The following is an 18,254-nucleotide window of genomic DNA, read 5'->3' as shown; positions in this document are numbered from 1 at the left end:
TGAATGAAACAAATAGATGAATGAATGAATGAATACATACTGTACTGTAAATTTTCCAGGTGTTAATTGATAAACCACATATAAACCATTGAAATTGCACAACATGCTTGAATAAGAGAGCCTGATAGGCCTTGCAATTTTATAGCTTTAAAAAGCACAAGTAAATCAGAAATAAGAACTTGTAATGTAAGGACTTAACATCATTTAACTTTAAATGGATGCTTTTGTGTTGGTAATTTGGCATCATCAGATGTTGAAGAAGATACATTACCTAGAATGTGATGTTTATTTTTCATTTTTATAGCTTTATAAATGTGATTCTTCATAAAATATGCCTTTTGGTTCATAATGTTATGTTTTCAACCATCTTCCATGCACCTATTGTAACATTGACAGGTATTTTCACTTTCATTGTGGAAAAAAAGAGAACAATGTAAATTATTCATCCATCTCTCATCTTTCTAAACCTGCTTTATCCATTACTGAATGTCTGTTCGAGCAGCATCGGGTAATAGTCAACCTACTAATATGATAACGTATATGACAGTGGTTAAGTGTAACACTGTAGGAAAAACATTATTTAGTAAGTAAAAGTTAAAATACTTTAATAGTCTACTCGTATACATACATACACACACACACCTTTTTAAAGTATGGGACACACTGTAATATACAGTATGTTTCTTGAATTATTCTGCCCCACAGCCTGAAATAAACATTTAGCCCTAAGTCATATTTATGTAGATTTCCTCTATAAAGATTTTTCATATTTTTCATACTGCATTTATTCAGGTGTAGTTCTTCAGTTTCCTAGGTATGCGAATAAATGTGCACTTCCCATCAATTACAGTAGTTACATACTGAAAGATTTTAAAGATTTATTAAAGAAAAAAATGCATTCAACTTTGGAGAGTATCAAGCAAGATCTTTTGAATTGTCAGGTTGGGAGCGTGGGTTTTTTCTCTTGGCCCCTCTGTTTTTAATTAAACTTTAATCATGCTGAAGACACCTGAGGAAATGGGAAAAGACAAGCTAAAATAGAGAACGATGACTCTTCTCTGAGTGTTTTGTGTCTGAGTAAAAACTTTTATAGGAGCCTAAATAGCATTTAAATTCTTTTTGTACATTTTGCTATTGTTTTCAGTTTCTGGGTTTGTCTTGTGCCTTTTTATCACTGAATGTGTGTTTTTATCATGCTATGCACAATCTTCTTTATTTTTGACTGATCTTTGAAACATTAATTCAAAAATATAAAATCTTCCCGAGTTAATTCATCCATATCTTCTCCATTACAATCTGTTCCAAGGCAACACTAGATCCAAGCAAAGAAACAACTTTAAACAAGGCACAGGTCACAGGGCTAACCCACAATCATGCACAAACTAGCAATAACAAAAGGACAGTTTGGAATTGATAATTAACATAAACTGCATGTCTTCAGAGGAGTGCAAGGAAAATTGGAGGACCCTGAGGAAAATTCATGGAGACACAGCAACTCCAGTGGATGATGTGGGACTCAAACTCAGGATGATGAATTATTATGGCAGCCCTGTTAAACAACGCACCCAGACTATAGTAGTTAAAAGCAGAAAAACGGTTCAAAACACATCTAATATCTGATGGCATTTTGATATGTTGCCTTTGTTATACTGCTGGCTTGCTACCTAATCTAATTTAAATGGGAGAGCTCTAGGCCACTCTTTCTTTCTAGTTAATTATGGGTGTTTCTATACAATGTAAAACTGGAAAAACAAAATGCGAGTCAACCCACTTCTTTTACATATTGTAAAATCTTGTCTTACCCATAGCTGCTATTTTTAATTCTTTGAACTTTCTCTTTTGTTCTTTGTTTCCTAATATGTTATTTAGTCATGGATAAAAGTAGGATAATGTAAAAAGCATAATATTGTATAAGTATTACACTACATTTAACGTTCTCTCCTGCTTTTCAAAAACTATACAAAGATATTATGACCAAAGGGCATACTATGCAGGCCCATGTGGAATTATTCCTTCTAAATTAAAGAGCTTCTTACCAGCTTAGAGTGGGGTCTGATTATAACAGCAGAATTTTCTGTACGTACCTTCTGCTGTGTGTCAGACAATTCTTCTATTTTTTTAATTGCTGTGACATGACAATTTTGGTCCATTCATGTGATGAAGTTCTGATTTATAAGTAAATTGTAAATCAATTTATATGATCATAGTGAAAAATAGCTTTGATTTGAAAAATACTGAACTTATCCTATAAGTTGGACATCTTGGAAAAAATAATGGAGGATGTATAAATAATATTTGTTTCTTTAGTATTGACAACAAGGAAAGACATTAGAAATGATTTTGAATTACCCTGAAATTATTTACTCATTCATTAACTTTTAGCATTTTCCAGGTCAGAGTTGTGGTGAAAGAATGGCAATCTGGAATGATCAGGCCCGTCTATGCCAAGCAATCTTCTTGCCATTTAAGAGCTGTAATCTTTCAAGTGTGTCTTAGCCTGACTTGGCCATATCTGTTAAACTCCACCATGGAGCTTTCAGAGGAATCTGAAATATAAAACCAGGGTCAGAAAGTCAAATGTATTATGGTAAATTCTTGCTACAAAGCCAAAATGTAGCACAACATCTAAAGAAAAAATAATATTACCAGAAGCACTTAACTGTAGCTACAAGTCCTTTTCTTAACTACACACTAAACATCATGAAGTTTGTTTGCTTGCTGTACAGCTCCACCTTAAAAAGTCTCCATGTTGTGACAATAAAACCCAAACTAACAACAAAGCATGTGGATGGCAATGAGGATTGTTGCCAAAAACAATGATTACAAAATAGCTACAGCAAGAAAAAAGATATGACAAACAAAATGGTGTTATGAAATATAAACAAAATAACAAAGAATTTTAAATACAAAAAAAACAGCAATTTGATCCATTTCACAACAAGTTAAGCATGTTTGTACTCCCTGTTGCATTATTTCAGTAAATACAAACAGTTCATGAGCATAGAGGAGAATGGGGATTTAAAATGACAGGTAAATTAAAACATTTCTTTGAGAAGTTAGTTTGTAATTTACCACCCGTTTGATATTATATGGACCTTCCCCATCTTAATTTTCCTAATGTTCTAATTATAATCGCAAAACTACCTGTTGCTGTACAAACTTGTAGATCACTCACTTCTTACTTCTACATTGACTTGTGAACAAAACTCAGTGGTACTTGAACTCCTCCATTTGGGTTAATTGTTCACACCAAAAGTGCAGGTCACTATCTGCATATTTGCAGGCACTAATTGTAACCCTACCACATCACACTCAGTGGTATAAGAATTAAGTGCTTGCAAGAAATGAATATTATAGGCCAAGGGGACAACATCATATGCAAACAGCAAAAATATAGGTCCTTCATTGCCAAACTGCATACTCTCCAATTCTTGAATGGAAATCATGAAAAGGAGAGATGATGAGACTCACCATTGGCAGAGTTTAGTGCACACATCTTGCTCCATAAATACTTCATAAAGACTGAATGGCACAGAGTAGTAATACTAAAACCTTATTAACTTGTAAGTCCTGTCAACACAATACTAAGAGGTTCACGGTCATAAGCCTTTTTCAAGTCCATAAAGCACACCTAGTCAGAAGGATGACCATCAAACAAACTTCCCAAAATCCCTCTCATTGACAACAATAAATCACCATTCTTCATGCAGTTCTCTCTGACAAATGGGTATTATGTTTCCTCAAATTTCATTAACACTGAAACTTCTATTATTTACTATATTATTTATTATTTTAAAAAATTTCTAAATCGATAACCTTCTTTTTATTGATATTTTGTGGGCAATTAAAAAATAGCATCATCAAACTAACTGAAAATGAATAGCAAGGCTGCCTTTAATCAATTAGACCAGTGGTTCATAAACTTTTTTTTCTCATGACCCATTTTTGCCTATTGCGTGTCTTCGCAACCCACAATTGACAAACGTTGTCTAGCGGGTTTGTTTCAGCCATGAAAGTGGCAACCAATTAATTTTCAACTAAGCATAAAGCAAATTATGCCTATCTTGGCTCTTTTCACTTTCTAAGTTGAGGGGGGACTGAACACACCCCAAGGAGATGCGGTTGCTCTTCTGAAACCCCCACTTAAATGGTGATACAATGGGAAGCAAATTCAGTTTTTTACCTCCTCTTTGCTCTATCAGTTGCTGGCTTGCCGCTGCTGCCGTGCCGCATGATCTGCTCGGCGCTTCGAACATTTAAAAGCCTGTACAGCAGCTGTCCTTTTGTCTCACTGCCTTGTCTCTCTTCTCCCCCAGACATCTTCTGCTCCTGTTGGGGGTCCCGAAGCGCACCCCTATGAAGAGGAAGATTTTCTATTCTTTTAATTGTGAGATGGAACTGTCCCCTCCGACTACACATGGAGCTCGATTCACACCTGAAAAAGGCTTATGTTTGTTTGAAGTGTTTGAATAAAGTTTCTGTCTCTAAAATCTCCTGTGTGTATCTGTGCAACTTTGTGACCCAAGCTTGACAAAGTATATTTAATAATGTTGGAAATTCTTCCTGTCGTTTGGCAGCACCATTAGTGTTAACTAGAAGCAGTGCTATTTTTTGCTGACTTTTCTGTGTTATCTACAGAGAATTTAGTAGTCGGAGATGGCAGATTTGTATTAGCTTTTGTGTTTATTTAGTGATTCTTTTTGGAAAAGCAAACTTAGTGCTTTGAATTTCTTATTACAAGCCTTGACTTCTGATTTTGGTTTAGATGAAAGATCAGTATGAAATTTTGCTTTTAAACTTGATTTTTTATTTTATGGCTAATCTTTTTGTCCCTTATTCCTATAATCAGTAACTTTCTTTAACAGCAAAACACCATTGATGTGCCTTCCAGGAGACAGAGCTACAGAACATTCATTTTATGTAGTACGAGGACCTGAAAATAATACATGAGGGAAGACATCAAATCTCCTCCAGTGGTACAAAGTGTTACTCTTGCAAAAATATAAACAAGTTAGAAAATATGCACATGGTGCAACATTCGTGTGAATTTGAGGATTTAGATAGCTGATTTTAAATTTGGTGCATCTTATATTTTTCTTAGTTACTTCAAAGAGTTTTTTTTCTTATTGAATTTATTAAAAGCAAGTAACATTCCATACAAACAAGTCAAATTTAACAAAACCAAATTCAATTCAACCCACTCCAAAAATTTAATCAAAGTGTTATCACATTTTTGTTCATTAAATATTTTTGTAAAAATAAGGCCTATTAATATTACGTATGCAATTAACATGAATTACTAGACTAGTAGTAAAAAATATATGCCAAATACACATAACAAATGAAGATATGCAAAAATGGTGATGACTGATGTTCTGTTGTTAGTTGTAGAGGGTCTGTGTCTAACTGTTGTTCAAATTTAATAAACACAACATTACCTAATAGAGAGTTAAAAATCTCTGTTGAAGTCTCACGGATGAATTGCAGGAGATTTGCTGATAAATCTTAGTGTCAAGAGAAATATTTAATTATTATGTAAGTTGTTTTTATTTAAAATTACCGAAGTATTCTTGGTGGGTTACGTCTGGATGTAAAATTTTTTCAGATCAATATATGGGCAACAATAAAAATGTCCATACCAAATCGGTTGATGCCCGAGTTAACAACAGCCACCACCAGTACTGTTAGCCAACAGGGTGCTGGCGGTTATTGGTCTGCTTTTGGCCGAAGAAGGAGATGAAGAGGGAGGAGACGTGTCTGGAGGCAGGAGGAGAAGAGGAAGGTAAAGAGAGTGGAACTGAGGGTAGGAACTTTGAATGTTGGCAGTATGACTGTTAAGGGGAGAGAGTTAGCAGATAGCATGGAGAGAAGGAGGGTTGATATATTGTGCGTGCAAGAGACTAAATGGAAGGGGAGTAAGACCAAGTGGATTGGAGGTGGATTCAGGTTGTTCTGTCATGGTGTGGATGGGAGGAGAAATGGGGTAGGGATTATTCTGAAGGTGATGAAAATGTTGTTATTGCATATTCTCTGCATGCTGGGTTTGCGATGGATGAGAAAGAGAATTTCTGGGGTGTTTTGGATGAAGTGATGGATAGTCTTCCCAAGGGACAGAGAGTGGTGAATGGAGTGGATTTCAATTGACATGTTGGTGAAGGGCACAGAGGATATGAGGAGGTGATGGGTAGGTATGGTGGCAAGTAGAGGAATTAAGAAAGTCATATGATAGTGGGTTTTGCAAAAAGGATGGACATGGCAGTAAAACAGAACAGTATATCAAGAGTGTTTTGGAGGTGAAAAGAGTGCTAGACCGAGTAATGATTATGAAGCTGGAAATTGGAGGTGTGATGATGAATGTTATTAGTGCATATGCCCCAAAAGTTGGGTTAGTATGGATGTGAAAGAAGATTTCTGCAGTGAATTGGATGAAGTGATGGACAGTGTAGCCAAAGGATAGAAAGCGTTGATTGGACCAGATTTCAATGGACATGTTGGTGAAGGGAACAGAGGTGATGAGGAAGTGATGGGTAGGTATGGTGTCAAGGAGAGTAATGAAGAAGTTCAGATAATAGTGGATTTTGCAAAAAGGATGGACATGGCTGTGGTGAATACATATTTTAAGAAGAGGGAGGAACATAGGGTGATGTACAAGAGTGGAGGAAGATGAACACAGGTAGATTACTTCCTATGCAGAAGAGTCAATCTGAAGGAGACTGAAGACTGCAAAGTGGCGGCAGGGGAAAGTGTAGCTAGGTAGCATAGGATGGTGGTCTGTAGGAAGACATTGGAGATCAAGAAGAAAAGGAGGAGAGTGAGGGCAGAGCCAAGGATTAAATGGTGGAAGCTGAAAAAGGAAGACTGAAAGGTTGAGTTCAGGAAGGAGGTAAGACAGGCACTGGGTGGCAGTGAAGAGTTGCCAGACAGCTGGGTGACTACAGCAGAAGTAGTAAGGGTGACAGCAAGAAGGGTGCTTGGTGTGATATCTGAAAAGAGGAAGGAGGCAAAGTAAACCTGGTGGTGGAATGGGGAAGTACAGGAGAGCATACAGAGGAAGAAATGCAGAAAGTAGACAAGAGTACAAGGAGATAAGGCACAAGGTGAAAAGGGAGGTGGCAAAGGCTAAAGAAAAAGCGTATGATAAGTTGTATGAGAGGTTGGACACTAAGGAGGAAGAAAAAGACCTGCACCGATTGGCTAGACAGAGGGACTGATCTAGGAAAGATGTGCAGTAGGTTAGGGTGATAAAGGATAAAGATGGAAACATACTCACAAGCGAGAAGAATACAAAAACTGACTGTCCCAAAGCATGTTATCAAAGAATAAGAGTCCCAAATTTCAACAAAACAGTCAGATGGACAGACATGATGATCACAGTAAGCGCATTATGCAGTATTTGCAAATGTACCTAAAAGAGTTAACATCAGCTTAACTTGCTATTAGAACATACCAAGTGAAACAAAACAAAACAAAACAAAACACATTTTTTATGTTATACATGTGGTAATCCTCACTAACATTACCCATGGTTAAATAAAATTGGTTTTGTGTCCTCTGCAGTGATGAGAGAGAGAGGGGCATTAGTTTGGAAGAAAAGGAACAAATAAAGCATAAAGAAATAACGCTTCCCTTTTTAGTCCATTTAAAAAGTGTAGTGGGACATCTTTGCTGACAATATAAGTGGCTTCTTGGGAACATCGTTGCGGGTTTTGTGTGAGTGTGGAAAGACAGCTGTGCTATTGTCCAGCTGGAGTATCATTGTCTGTCCACTTCACATGTGCATGCCTCCCATGACCTTGTAGTGCTGGAAGGGCTTATTTTCGGGCGGCCTGTATTGGCAGTTTTTTGGGTGGCAGTGCAGAGGAAGAAGGTGGGCTTACTTTCAGTTTTGAGAGAAGCGCAATTCGCATCTCAAATGCCAACATAGCTATGCGTACGCTGACTTCAATTTAATAGGCATTTTGCGGGACATTAGATGTCATTCTTCGGAGACACATACACGTCATCGTGTGCTCGTAGAAGGATGATGTTCAACAGCTTAATTGGTCAGAACTGAATACAAATGGGAATTTCTAGCCTCTAGAGGGGGTCTTCTGGCTAGTCTGCACTGAGAGGGATATTGGTGTTGTCTTGAGTTTACCAAGCACTGTGGCTTGTGCCTTAATTTTTGTAAATATTTTTCCTTCCTGTATCTCATTTGATAAATGTCTCTTCAATTATCTTTGGTGGAGGTATTTATCGGGTTGGGGTTAATGGTGCACTGTTTATTTTTGTATTTATACATTTTTCTTTGAACATTTTTGTGGTTAGACCATGTACTGTACATTATTTGGTGGAGCAGCTTCCTGACTTTACATTACTGTGGAAGAAGGCAGCTTTATTTTTATGTATTTATGAGTTTTGTCTAGTTTTTCTTTTATCATTTGGGCTTTTCAGTCAACACTGTAAATAGTGTATATATTAATCATTTTTGCATCAGTTGCATAACTGTTTCTGTGTGTCCTTTGCGGTATTGGACTATGTATTTCCATATATATTCCTCAGGGCATTATTTGCTTATTTTTCTTTGTGTGCACCGGTAAATAAAATCTCACTTTGTTTTTGCAAAACCCAACCTATTTGTGTCCGTATCTCCCTGTCTTACACCACCATCCTGGTCACGGTCGGTCCCATATACTTCACACCTAGAGTATAGACTGGTACTGTAATGTGGAGTTGGCCTCATTGATATGTACATTTTTAGGGAGATTTTTAGAGAATATTATAACCGTAACTTAAAATAACCTTAAAAGATTTTACATAACATTAGCATCAATTTAAGACCAAGCATGCATATTACAAATTTTTCATATATTTCATAGAAATTCTTAAATTCATTCAAAGGGTCTTTGACATATTAAAACTGATTAAACTGTTCATTTGATTGTGGGCAAAAGTTGGCAGCTTTTTCCTCATCATATCAAAGCTGTTCTCCTTTGCAGGAGTAAATAGCAGTTCATAGCTGATCCAAATGTAACTTCCTTAACTCACATTCTCTAGTTTCCTACAACTGTAGACCAGTTACGTGAACAATCTGAACAGCCAAATAGTAAATTGCTACCGCAATTTCTTTGAGACAAATGAACAAAATCAGCACACAACATAAACAAGAAACACAATTCACATGGGACTGGGCTTTTGAATTAAAGATCTGCTTCTTCCTCTCATTCATTTGTAAGTCCCATTATGATGTGCACTGATTTGTTCATTTATTGAACATTTTAGAAAACAAAGTTTGTGTTATACATGTTGTGAGCAAACCACTAGATAATTGCCATATGGATTACGTGAGATTTTTTTTTTTACTACCTTGGACATTTTTCCTATTGCTTGCCATTGTACAGCGTTGGTCACCATTGTCTTATATTATGTCCTAAATTTTTTGTGTTTCCATTCCCAATGAAAAGCAAAACCTAAAAATCACGACAAAACACATGAAGTAGGTAACATATACAAAAATATCATTTTTGGGTGGAGTATTGCTTTAAGCTGCCTAATGAAGGTAAATGTGTATAAAAAATAAAGTATTTATGAATGAGTTTACAAGATGACAGAGGTTTTTATATTGCATGCCAGTCTCAGCATCCAGCGCACAAAAAAAGCACCTGCTCACTCACTTATTGCAGGTAGTTCTTTGTAAAGTGGCATTTTGAAGAAGTCAGATGGTCTAAGAACAGAATTCTTCATTCTTGGGGGGGTGGGGAGACAGTGTGCATGTTATGGATGAACTCTGTCTCCTGGATTTTCTCATACTATTCCATAATTATGGAAAGTATATTAAAATGAACAGTTTGTGCATTTTTATCAAGGTACACGGACGCTGATTTTTCTGACACCTAATTCATTCAATATCACTGAGCATTTTCAATAAAACAGGTAAGCAGATACATATTGTTTAATTAACATGTTGAAGTTAAATCCCTGTGAGCTACTTAAAACAGCTTGCAACTGTTGTAATCATCTGACCCTCAAACAGAAACAGTGGGTTCAGAAAATGTACTGCTGGATTATTAAATATTAAATATTATTGTAATGGATTTATTTTATATTACTCTTGAACCAATTTTGCTTTTTTAGATTTTTATTTAATTCAATTTCTTAATAAAGCAAATTAACTAATCAAGATTTTACTTTTATATTTGATGTACATCTGCTGCGGTGGGCTGGTGCCCTGCCTGGGGTTTGTTTTCTGCCTTGCGCCCTGTGTTGGTTTTGACCCTGCAGTTAGGATATAGCACGTTGGATAATGGATGGGTGGATGGATGTACATCTGTACAACAAGTTTTAAACATCTTGTATAATTTCCTGTGCAGCTGTATTATTATTTTAAGATATGAGTCAGTGCATTGCATCCATGATATACCAATCATCAGACCTTGCTTTTAACTTCTAAGAAGGTACAGGCCAAGTGGAAGTGAACGAGAAAATTATTTTTGATCAGACTACAAACAGCTCTGATAGATATTCTATTTTGCTTGATGTTACAAGATTATGATTCTCTAAACTCTACCATTGCTATATCACTGCTAAAATGAAAATGTATGCAAAACAAATTAATTCAAAGAAATATACACTATCAACTAAAAATCACAGAAAAAATGTGCCCCTGTACCATTAAAAATGGTCATTTTGTATTTCACAAAGCATGGTCATTATTGCTAAATATGTTGCAAGATTATTTTATTTTAATTATATGAAAATTTAAGTGAAGTGAACTCTTGGAAGCCCTGTTAAAACACTTTTAATTTGAAATGTACTCTTCTCATGTAAAATAATGACCAAAACCTCACACTTGTTCCATTCCTTCTGAGCTAGTGTGGTGCTGAGGCGTCACCTGTCGCATGGCTGCCATTTGGTCCTAATCTGTGATCCTGAGTGATTGTCATGTGGTGGGTGTGGCAATACGCTGTATCAGCGTGTGCTCCTAACCTCCTCCTCCTGTAATTTACATTTTATCTCATGAACATAAATGATTTAAAAATTTTTCAATTTTAAAGCCTCATCTTAACATTCTATTAAACAACAGATCTGTAGCACAATTGTTGATAATTATACCAAGAAATAACAAGCTGTAGTCGAGCGGTGGAAAAACTGACTGGAAACGGTCGATATTTTGGGATGCCAACAGGGTCGACCCTTTTAATTATTGCGGAACAAAACAAACAAAAATGAAAAAGTAACGAAAAACCTCACCAATGCATTATTCCCAGTCAGGGATTCCTCCTTCTTTAAGGACTTTTGAAAGTCACGTGCTCCACCGTGTGGCTCGTTCGGGTCTTCTGGCAAAAGACGTTTTTTTCTTAGTCAGTGCTTCTTTTATAGTGAAACTTCCCAGAGGGGCAGGGTTAAGTGCCCTCACTGGGCAGCTTTTTGGAGCTGTGTGGGAAGAAGAATAACAGGACAAAGTCAGCAGTGGCCCCCCTCTCATCTTGGCGGGTTATTGCATAACTTTTCCCAGCCCTTAGAGAAGTCCTCCGATGCCCATGTGTGACAATACACAATAATTGACTTCCTCTAGGTCAGTTAAAGTGAATTAAATGGAACTCACATCCTTGCAGGTTAAATTCAGTTCTTTAGCCTTTGGATTGGTTACAGGTGGAAACACAATAAAGTCATGTCTGGGTTAAAGCAGTGCTGTTCAAAAGGGCACCCAGTCCAGGGTGCAGTGCTCTCTAGAGGGCCCTGAACATGCTGTTGTCAAAGCCTATTCATTTATGGCAGACTTTTCCTAGACCTGAAGCCTAAGCATATACAAACTGGAGTGCCTGGCTGGGAATCTTTGCATATACTAAGTGGGTGGGTGATTATTAAAACCACCAGTAATTTCAGACTATTGTCAATTCTCCCATTATTGTGAACACTGCTTCATTAAGAGAGGTGTTTAGCAGAATTTCCCATTCCCTGTCTATATAAGACCTTACAGCTCACAATGCATGTCAGAGCAAATGAGAATCATGAGGTCAAAGGAACTGCCTGAAGAGCTCAGAGACAGAATTGTGGCAAGGCACAGATCTGGCCAAGGTTACAAAAAAATTTCTGCTTCACTTAAGGTTCCCAAGAGCACAGTGACCTCCATAATCCTTAAATGGAAGACGTTTGGGACGACCAGAACCCTTCCTAGAGCTGGCCTTCCGGCCAAGCTGAGCTACCGGGGGAGAAGAGCCTTGGTGAGAGAGGTAAAGAAGAACCGAAAGATCACTTTGGCTAAGCTCCAGAGATACAGTCAGGAGATGGGAGAAAGTTGTAGAAAGTCAACCATCACTGCAGCCGTCCACCAGTCAGGGCTTTATGGCAGAGTGGCCTGTCGGAAGCCTCTCCTCAGTGCAAGACACATGACAACCCGCATGGAGTTTGCTAAAAGACACCTGAAGGACTCTGAGATGGTGAGAAATAAGATTCTCTAGTCTGATGAGACCAAGATAGAACTTTTTGGCCTTAATTCTAAGCGGTATGTGTGGAGACAACCAGGCACTGCTCATCACTTTTTCAATACAGTCCCCACAGTGAAGCATGGCGGTGGCAGCATCATGTTGTGGGGGTGTTTTTCAGCTACAGGGACAGGACGACTGGTTGGAATCAAGGGAAAGATGAATGCGGCCAAGTACAGGGATATCCTGGACAAAAACCTTCTCCAGAGTGCTAAGGTCCTCGGACTGGGCTGAAGGTTTACCTTCCAACAAGACAATGACCCTAAGCACACAGATAAAATAACGAAGGAGTGGCTTCACAACAACTTTGTGACTGTTCTTGAATGGCCCAGCCAGAGCCCTGAATTAAACCCAATTGAGCATCTCTGGAGAGACCTAAAAATGGCTGTCCACCAAAGTTTACCATCCAACCTGACAGAACTGGAGAGGATCTGCAAGGAGGAATGGCAGAGGATCCCCAAATCCAGGTGTGAAAAACTTGTTGCATCTTTCCCAAGAAGACTCATGGCTGTATTAGCTCAAAAGGCTGCTTCTACTAAATACTGAGCAAAGGGTCTGAATACTTAGGACCATGTGATATTTCAGTTTTTCTTTTTTAATAAATCTGCAACAATTTCAAAAATTCTTTTTTTGTCTGTCAATATGGGGTGCTGTGTGTACATTAATGAGGGAAAAAATTAATTTAAATGATTTTAGCAAATGGCTGCAATATAACAAAGACCGAAAAATTGAAGGGGTTCTGAATACTTTCCGTACCCACTGTATATACCGTATCTATACTAATAAAAGGCAAAGCCCTCACTCACTCGCTCACTCACTCACTCACTCATTCACTCACTCACTCACTCACTCACTCATTCACTCACTCACTCACTCACTCATCACTAATTCTCCAACTTCCCGTGTAGGTAGAAGGCTGAAATTTGGTAGGCTTATTCCTTACAGCTTACTTACAAAAGTTAAGCAGGTCTTATTTCGAAATTCTACACATATAACTGTCATAACGGTCGATAACGGTCGACAACGTCCGAAATGTCGAACTTTCTTATTTATGGCCCCATCTTCACGAAATTTGGTAGGTGGCTTCCCTGCGCTAACCGAAACCGATGTACGTACTTATTTCGATGGTATGATGCCACTGTCGGCCGCCATATTGAACTTTCCAACATCACTAATTTTCCAACTTCCCGTGTAGGTAGAAAGCTGACCCCATCTTCACGAAATTTGGTAGGTGGCTTCCCTGCGCTAACCAAAACCAATGTACGTACTTATTTCGGTAGTATGACGCCACTGTCAGCCGCCATATTGAACTTTCCAACGTCACTAATTCTCTAACTTCCTGTGTAGGTAGAAGGCTGAAATTTGGCAGGCTCATTCCTTACAGCTTACTTACAAAAGTTAAGCAGGTTTCATTTCGAAATTCTACGCGTAATGGTCATAACGGTTGACAACGTTCGCCAAGTTGAACTTTCTTATTTATGGCCCCGTCTTCTCAAAATTTGGTAGGTGGCTTCCCTCCGCTAACCAAAACCGATTTACGTACTTATTTCAGTGGTATGATGCCACTGTCGGCCGCCATATTGAAGTTTCCAATGTCACTAATTCTCCAACTTCCCATGTAGGTAGAAGGCTGAAATTTGGCAGGCTCATTCCTTACAGCTTACTTACAAAAGTTAAGCAGGTTTCATTTCGAAATTCTACACGTAATGGTCATAACGGTCGAAAATGTCCGCCATGTTGAACTTTCTTATTTATGGCCCCATCTTCACGAAATTTTATAGGCGGCTTCCCTGCGCTAACCGAAATCAATGTACGTACTTATTTCGGTGGTATGATGCCACTGTCGGCCGCCATATTGAACTTTTCAACGATCTTTGTTACTTATGGGCCCATCTTCAAGAAATCTGGTACGCGGGTTCCCAACATTAACTGAATCCTACTTACGTACATATATACGTCCATAGCCTGCAGCTCGGTCACCGTGTGAGGCGGCGTTCGGTTCCCCATCCCACGTTGTTGGCTGCCTGCCTATATAAGGCTGTCCGTCGCTCCAGTCTCTTCATTACCTTCCCTGCTTCGCCACGGGATTCACGTCTCCCTGCTGATAACTACAGCCTTTTTATTTAATCCACGGCTTCTCCGCTGTTTTATTGTTCGTTTATTATGATTATAGTTATTGTTTAGGTATTTTAGACTTAGTTTACATTGTTCAGGTACCCATTTCCTTTATCATTCCAACCGTACCCCCATTAACATGTCTATCAAGGTGATCACCACCGATCAAAGAACTGTCACTTAGCGAGTGGTTTCCATGCCCGGAGATGGCACCTACCTTTTCCATTCTCTGTGTTAAATATTGCACGGCCATATCAGGCTCACTCTTGATATCCAGAGGAACATTGTGTCTTATGTATTGAATGACTGGGACAGGTTCAAGGTGTGGACTGATGACGGTACAGGAGATAATTATTCTACACAGGAGCACTAGAAGAGTGAAATGCTTAAGCCCTTCATCTATGGATCTGCATGTGAGAATTGAGATGTGAGATTTGAAACAAGATTACTGTTCACATGGCCAACTGTACATTGCGCACAGCTTGGTCATTTTACAACCGGAGGGCCAAACTCACAATGTGGTATACAAAGAGATCCTTAACAAATAATTATTGGTATATTTTCCCTCAGTTAAAAAAGGTTTAATTTTCTTCTTAATAAAAATTTTAAGGCAGTACTTTGCCGCTGCGAAGCGCAGGTATTTTGCTAGTATATTATATAACAATAGATGTTATAGTTTTCTAGGAAACCATAGTACAAGAAACCTTAACAGCAACTATGGTCACTGAAAGTGAGGAATGGCAGGAGGCGGACACCAATGCAAAGTAAAAATCAATTTCTTTATTCTTGGTGAGCAGAGAGGCTGAAGCACGTGTCAGCACAGTTCCACTGACAGTCAGATCAGACAGCCTGCCCAAAACAGGGATTTTTTCTCTTTTTATAACCAACTTGCTTTATTAAACAAAAAGAGGAAATATGGCAGTTCATTTTGAGGTAATAAATAGATTGCTATAGCTTGGTTCACACCCTGGATTGGAATGTTACAAAGTGCACAGTTTCTTACAGATTAAAGAGTTATTAGCACACTCTTAAGCAATGCTAGACAATACTTATTTCCTCATTCTTCGTACGCACATAGCTTATACAATATTAATGGTAACATCAAATGTTAGTTTGACATATTACATTAGTTTCATAGAAAATACATTCTTAAGCTTAGTATTTTGTATTCTATTAGCACCATTCTTTTATTATTTGAAAAGACTGAGGCACCTTAATTCTAAATATTCTTTCTCAATTCCCCCTTTGCACATTAAATGTGCACCTTATCAGTTAGACTTCTGCATCATCATAGTTGGGATAGGGTTCAGGAATGGGGTCAGGGATGGGAAAAGAGGTGTATACTGGGAGTCAGGGTTAGCGCTGAGGAGATAAGCCCTAGTAATGGAGGCATTGATAAGCCTTTGTAAGAGGGCTGAAATGCATTGGATAAGACAGCAACCAAAAAGCATGAAAACTGCCAGAGAAATAAATATAGACTAGTTTTAATCCAACCAGCCAAAGAACCAAACCATTTTTGGAAGAGATCATTGAAAGAGTCAGGTGTTCCTAAGTTTTTTGATAATTCGATAAATAGGGAGGTGAGGCCAGCTAAAGCATGGGTAATGGAACCGTCAGGGGCAGTGTTGTTAAGAATAAAGGTACAGCAACTGTTGCTGAACACAACATACACAATCCTCACTTTTCAGTTAGGCGCATTTCTAGCGTGTACTTCCTGACGTTCAGATACACTTGAAGGGGCAACCAGGAAAGTTATGTGTATCCTTAAAAATATCACAATTAAAAAACATCATTGGGAAGGGATACAACTAGGAGATAGTGTTTAGCAGTGGCACATGCATAACAAGAATCTGTTCTTAATTATGTAACAGTAACCTTCAACCACTTATATCACAGATATTCCTCTAAGAAAATCCCTTGACAGAGTCCCAACACAGAAAGTCCAAAAAATAGCAACAGCTTAATGATTCAGTCCACTTTTTACAGTGAGAGACGTGCATTCAAGAAAGGAGTCTTTCAACCTTCACAGCATGTGGGGTGCTTAGCAACACATGGAATGGTTCTCTTCACCTGGGCTGGTGCCGTGTGTCTCTAATGAGAGCCCAAGTCCCAATTGGTATAGAAATTTACATGTTAGGTAATGAGGTAGTTCACCACGTTGCCCTCACTTCTTCATGCACTAAATCTGTAAAGGCACTACGCAGACCTCAAAGAAAAGATGTAAGATCATTGTTGACCATGTGGAGAGTAATTTTAAATAGCGGAAAGTACATTAGCATGGGGCGGCCAGTAAGAATCTCCAATAGTGAGAGTCTTATTTGGCAATGAGTCCTTCTCCGCAGACCAGCCAGAGCCAAAGGCAATGTATCAGGCCAAAATAGGCCAATTTGTTCAAAGATGTTTGCCAATTTTTAATTTTAAGGTGGAATATACATGCTCCACCATCCCTCCACTCTGTGGATGGTACTTGCAGTAGTGGCGGGCATCAATCTACAGCCACTGAGAAAGCTCTTGTAACAGAGTATTTACTTGCAATTTCTGAGGCAAACCCCAAACGTGTTATGATTTTTTATTTTTAAGTAGCGCTTTGGCCACTGTCTTGGCATCATGGTACCAGCATGGGAAAGCCTCCACCAAGGGTGAGAAAACGTAGAAGATTACTAAGCAATATTTATACCCATGAGATGGGGTTAGTTAAAAAACCTATCTGCAGATGTTCAAAGGGCCCTCCGGAATTTGGTGTTACAGCCGGACTTATCTGCAAGCCTTTTCCTACATTAAATCTTTGGCAAAGTGTACACCTCTTACAGAACTGATCAGCAAAGTTAGAAAACCCTGGGCGTGACAGGATTGTTGCACCTGTGCCATCATTGCATCTTCTGGAAGCGTGGGCCAGACCATGTGCAACCTTTGCAATGCCTGGAAAGAAAGCTTTTGGGAGAAAAGGATGTTTATTTAATGGATGGATCCAAATCCTTTCGAATCTTTTTCTGATCCCTCTTTCTGCCACGTCTTTATCTCCTTTTCCGTTGCTACATTTTGTAGAGATAAAACTGCATCCTCTGGTGACTATTGTTCCTCCTCCTGTTGTAGAAATAAAGAGGTTAGTGGTGAAGTTGGATCCCGGCAGCTTTCTTTGCCCACATGTCTGCTTGCGCAGTTACCTCACTCACTGGATTTGTTTTCCCCTTGTGAGCTTGACACTTCACTACCGCAAGCGCTTCTGTCAAATGAGATGTTCCTGTCTGTACTAAGATGAAATGTAGAGCATGTGGTACCATAACAGTTAATAGACTCATGAGAACAACATCTGAGCATGCTAATATGATCTATGTTGTTACAGCAGCTGCTTTCAAACAGGCCTCTTGGTCCATTTTTTTTTTTTTAGAATAGTATGCAACTAGTCCTTGTCTATCTCTTTGTTGTTGAGTTAATACTACAGTCATACACCCCCTTTTCTCGTCCATGAACAGAGTGAAGGACAAGACTAGTCTGGAAGTCTTAACGCAGGCGCAGACATCAAAATTTATTTTATATCAGTTAAAGCCTTCTCAGCCTGCTCCGTCCATGAAATTTTATCAGTCAAAGCCAAATTACAAGAAGTCGCTAAATCTTGGAGTGGCTATGCTTTTTTAGCAATTTTTTTAACCCATTACCAGCAATATCCTAATATTC

This window comes from Polypterus senegalus, chromosome 10 (assembly GCF_016835505.1).
Source record: "Polypterus senegalus isolate Bchr_013 chromosome 10, ASM1683550v1, whole genome shotgun sequence".
In the NCBI taxonomy this organism is placed as follows: Eukaryota; Metazoa; Chordata; class Cladistia; order Polypteriformes; family Polypteridae; genus Polypterus; species Polypterus senegalus.
Note: the sequence above shows the minus strand (reverse complement) of the source record.